We start from the raw sequence: 6,000 nt of genomic DNA on the forward strand, positions 1-6,000 counted from the left end.
ATACTCTCTAAGGAATCCTTAATGTCAGCAAACCTAAAAGTTCAGTTTTTAAGACACTGTATGATTTATATTATACTCCGATTCGAATGGCAAAATGGGGAGCAGGAAACGAAGGCAAGTGCTTTCGGTGTGGCGAAAATGATGCCGGGGACGTACATATCTTTTATGGTTGTGCTAAACTTCAATGTTTTATTTTAGATCTTGAATTTTTTTTATCTTTGGTTATTAGAATACCTGTAGCTATTACACCAGCAATGTTATTACTGGGAAAGATACCGAAGGACAGGCCTTCTGAATTGGTATTTCAACATCGCCACTTTATATTTTTTGCTATGACAGTGGCTCGCCTATGCATTGCTACGGACTGGCTCCAGGAAAAACCGCCGGACTTCCATCAATGGCGTGTTAAAATGCTCAGTCAGTCAGTCAGTCAAATTATCTTTATTCGATTATTAAAAATCATAAAAGAACGAGCATAAATACATAGCAATTCATCAGGGCACAGATACATACATGAATTTACATAATCAACATGTTTAAAAAATATAATTAAAAAACCATTTTAAAATCACAATGCTCAGTCTATATAACTTGGAGTGGGGTCTTTTTTCTGTTAAGGGGCTGAGGAAAAAAAGACTGGGCATAAGTGCTTTTCGGGATTACTATGAGGACTGATCCGCTACTTGATATTTACTCTGTAATTCTCTTTTATGCTTTTTTTGTTGTTTGTAACCTCCAAGGAAAATATTGGAATTGTGAATTTGTTTTCTTGTGTGCAACTTTGCTGTGAAAGAACAATAAAAAAAAAAAAGATATAGTTCAAATGATGTACCCTAATAAGTGACAAGTTCATAGTGGAGTGAAACAACAAATTGCTACACTAAGGGTAGCAACTGTTACTTCCATATTGAGCAAAGTGCTCCACTTATTTGCCCTCAGCAAGAATGGATCTACCGCATTGCCCTGGGATGACAGATAAATTACCTTATAGACAGCCCGATGTTTTGTTTTAATGGAGCCTTCCTTATTAGGTCCAGGCAGGGATTATCTATACTCACAGATCTTCCTCCATAAGACTTAAAATAAAATGCCTGATCTGAAAATATCTAAATAGAACTGTGTGAGGAACAGAGAACTGTTACTGATATAAAAAAAATTCTTAATCAAATAATTGACCTAAACTCTGAAGATTGACCCTTCCCCAGGCCTCTCTAAAACCATCATGAAAACATTGAGGAAAACTGGGAATATAGCACAGATACGTAAGGTGATGTCAGAAAATATCAGCTCAAAAGAATTCCAAATTACTGAAAAACTTTAAGCGTCTTGAAGCGGGTTAACTTAAAATACATAGTTCCACTTAACCCAGTCCAGGTGAAAATGATTCACCCAGCAGAAGAAACTCTGTGAACATAAAGCCCTGTGGCCACTGCTCCCATTCCAATACCAGCCAGAGTTGTGAGAAAAATGATGCCAGGTAATAAAGAAATCTTCTTTAGGCAGTTGTAATGACTGACATTTCCAGCGATGCTTTCAATAAGTCCAGATAAATGTATGCCTTAATGACTCTACTTTATTGAAGAAAGCCACTTGATGAAACTGTGGGATACAGTAAAAAAGATAAAGATATAGAGGGGGGATAATCAACTTAATAAGATTGCAGCGACCAATAAATCCCCAATGAAAATGATTCCACTTGAGAAAAATATTGGCGGAATGTTGATACAGCTTCCTATAATTATTCTCCAGGATCTCCATAACATTAATAGTTAGAGTGACCCCAAGATAGACCAAGAACTATATTCACCTCTCATCATGTCCAAGAGGGTAACATTTGGGTCTTACCTGAATTTAACTTATAACCAGTGACTTCTCCAAATGATTGGTCTGCTAAAACGACTGCAGTTAAGCCACTTATTGGAGCAGATGTCAAAGCAGTAACATCATCGGCCTAAGCCAACATTTTGACTTCAAAACAATGAAGTCTTTAAAGGCTGTATTGCTTCCGATTGTTTGAGACTGAGTAAACGATTCCATACATAGCGCAAATAACTGAGGGGAAAGATGACACCACTGCCGGGTACCACAGAATATTATGATGGGATCGGATAACAAACCCATGCTGAGTAAAAGGCGCCTGCCTCTAGATACAAAGATTGAGCCTATGCCCGTGGATTCCAGGACCCCCAAAGGAAGGGCCAGGAGACTCAGTTGAAGGCCTTCTCAGCATCCAAACATATCATGCAGACTGGACCCTCTCCAGAAGAGGCCACCTCCAGAGCTGAGATTTCTGAATTAACATGTGATGTGTTGTCCTGGCCAGGGCTAAACCCATGCTGGTATGAATCTATCAGTTTTGAAATGATCACCAACAGCTAATTGACGAGAACTCACATATAGATCTTACCTTCGGCACTAATACAATACATTGGGGGGTATGATCTGCAGGGTGTGGGGTCTTTCCCCTTTTTTGGAAAAATAAAGATATTTCTCTCCCTCCACACCTCAGGAAACTGGTCAGAAGACTCAAAGGAATAAAACAAATCCATGAACTTTGGAGAAAACATCTGCTAAAAAATTGAAGACAACTCTATTGGTATCTAGTTCGGATCAGAAGCCTTCCCACTGTCAATGGAGCCAATGGCATTTTTAACTTCCAGAAGAGTGATAGGTCCCTTCAGTTTGGACCGCTGGATGGGAGACACCTCATGATCAAAATGTTGAATAAAATGAAAAAGTTCCTCGATGGAAGCATTACAGTACTCACTAAAGTCCTGGTAGAATTGACAGAAGACCTCACAGATTGCAGCTGGAACAGCAATAAGGACCCCGTTCTTATCCCTGATCTGCTGGATAGTATTAAAACTAGATCGATCTCTAACTCTGAAGGAGAGAATTCACCCCTGTCGTGGGGCTGTGCCTTGCATTTACACTGTGTTAAGTTAACATGAGCTTATTAGAAGTTTAAACACAATTTTTCCTTTCTGCAGCCTTTTGCACACAGCATATTATAATAAATGTTTAGAGTCTAGCAGAGTCTTTTGTGTCACACGAGAATAATATGTTTTTCTATATTAGCAGCCTTGCTTGGTAAGCTTTGTCTGAACAGTGAGTGCCGAGGCCTTCAAGGTTATTTCAACACAGTGGTTGTTGTTCGGAATGATCAGCGCACGTTCTAGACATAACATATATGCAGCTGTGGCCACCTCTGATTTTGGCGCGTTTAATAATGCACTGCGTAGGCATGATCACACACACTTGGAGAACATTTGCATGCTGAGCGCTGCTGCAGAATCTGATGTGATCTATTTCTGCTAAGTACCAGAGGTATGGGGCCGCCCTTGTAATCCCAAGAGACCTTCTGTAGATATAAAATAACCTACTAGCAAGGGAGGGTGAAATATATAGGTATATTTAAACCTGTTTTTATTTAGCATTGTAACATGCTTTCTTCCTTTGTATTTTATGGAATAGTAAATCTGCTGATAATCTTGTTGCTTATAATATGTCTGCCTGTATTAGCTAAGATACTGCGCATGAGAACACAGCATTAGAAATAAATATTTCAACCTTGCTTGTGTCTTCTTTTACTCCCTGTTTTGGACTGGTATGAGAGTATGACGAAAGAGTGTTCAGGTGTTCCACATTGCCTGAGGTAATCTAAGTTCCATGTTCTGGTTTGTCTAATCATAGGTGGTATGGAAGAACCAATGAGATAATGATGCTAGTCTGGTAAGGGGATTTTGGATACTAAGGTGAGTTTTGGAACACCCTAATTCACTGAGGTTCCAAGTCTCTATGCACAGTTCTGTGTAGGAGCAGAATCCCTGTTACACCCCATTTCCTCACTATTTTAAAAATCGGTAATCTGCTGAGCCCTACCAATTTTGACCACCCATCCCAAGCTTTGTTTGCCTAGTGAGCCTCTGAGAACTGTAGAGGGCTCCATAAGCCGGTTGGCCCATGGCCCATCCTTCCTCAAAATACTATGTCCCAGCTCAAGTTCCAAGGAGTTAAGGCATAGATGCATCAAGGTAAAATCCGCTCGCAAAGGGGCAGATTCTCAGAGTCTGTCCCTTTGCGACCGGTATTTTTGCATTTGGGATGCATTATTCCAAATGCAAAAATCGCAAATTAAGAAATCGCAAAATTGCGATTACTTGCATTTAAGGAATCTCAAATTGAGATTCCTTAAATGCAATGCATTAAAGTTTAAAAAATAGCGATTTCGCTAATAGGGATCGCAAATTACAATGAAGTTGGACTTCATGGTAATTTGCAAAAACACACAGTTTCATGTTGCGCACACACACGCCCTAAGGGCATCTGTGTGCGCAACATATGTGCACAGATCAATTTCAGGGGGTGCAACAGGGTGTCCTTTGGACATCCCTGCACCCTTGAAATCTCATTCTCAATTTGCGATTCGCTAATTGCGTTTCGCAAATTGAGAATATCTTCCCATTCATTCTATGGGCCTCTAGGCCCATAGGAATGAATGGGGAGGTATTCCTTAATTGCGACTCGCAATTTGCGAGTCGCAATTAAGGAATTTTAAGAAATCGCTATTTTTTTAGTGATTTCTTCATGCATTGCATTTTGCTATTCCTTAATAGCGAATCGTTATTTTTCGCTATTAAGGAATAGCAAAATGGGTTCTTGATGCATCTGGGGGCAAGAGTATGTCAATTAGCTATTTTCTCTGAAAGGGTATATAAACCCCTCCAAATCCCAAGTCGTGGCAGGACTCGCTCCCTGCAGAACATGATGCACCCTTCCCAGTCACCCGAACAATCCTGCCAGAATGGAGAAGCAATCCAGTCTCCTTCAAGTACAAGTGAAACTGGTGGTTCCCATGGCTCCAGCTCCCTTGACATCTTTCTCACCTCTCCCTTGTGCACAGCTACTCCGGAACCCCTTTGGCTCCCTAAGTCAAAGCCTTGAGATCTTCTTCGAACTTCAGTAAAGGGGAAGAACTAGGCAAAGCACTTAATAACAGGTTAGTGCACACCAATCCTCCTATTGTAGTAATTAGTTCAGAGAATCAGTGTCTTTAAAGACTATAGACTTCATGCCCCCTCTGTGATTTACTCCAGTTCTTCTTGTGTATTTATACTCCCAACCCTTCTTGCAACCTTGGCGCTAGAACAGTGATTGCCCAAGGACTAAAGACTTTAGCTTTGTGTTTTCCTGATAAACAGTAGTGGCTAGAGACAGCACTTCAGAGTGTTTGATATCTCTATGAAACATGTATCGACATCTGTGGTCTGTGTTTATCCCTGAAAGTGCACACACTCCAATATGTGATTTTGGTAATTCTGTTCACATGTCGAGCTGCTGATGAAACCTCTAAGTGTATGTCAGTTTTGTCAATGCATGGGCACTGTATGTAGAGACCTGTTAGTGTACTGAAGATAAGTGCCTCCTCTTGTTATTTCCAGTGTATTTGTATAATCCCAAAACTAGATCTCATGCATTTACAACACATGCGATTACAACGCGTTTGTTACAACGACTGCATTGTTATATCGCAGTACCATTACTATGCAAGTCTTGTTACAATGAATTGCTGTAGGGGGCGCTGGATTTGGATGTTGGAATAGTATAATTTATTAATCCAACTCCAGTGCATGCAACAGTAGGGAAGGTGTTGGAATAGTAAATTATACTATTCCTTATCTTAGAGCGCCCCCTACAGCAAGTCATTGTAAAGACTTGTGTAGTAATGGTACTGCGATGAAACAACATGATCGTTGTAATAACCGCGTTGTAATTGCATTCGTTGTTACTCATGCGATGCAATGGCTATTTCCCCACAGCTACTGAGTAGATCCAGTACTGCAAGTCTCTCTTTTCATATTTTATCTCATCCCCTTTTCCTCCAAGGGACAGTGTATAATCTAAGGTTTCATTTCCTTTACATGTGCTGTCCTCTGGAGGGATAGGAGGTCCAGCATTGGATCCAGCATCATCTCCACGATTGGTACCAGGTGAGTGCAT

This window comes from Lissotriton helveticus, chromosome 6, assembly GCF_964261635.1.
Source record: "Lissotriton helveticus chromosome 6, aLisHel1.1, whole genome shotgun sequence".
In the NCBI taxonomy this organism is placed as follows: domain Eukaryota; kingdom Metazoa; phylum Chordata; class Amphibia; order Caudata; family Salamandridae; genus Lissotriton; species Lissotriton helveticus.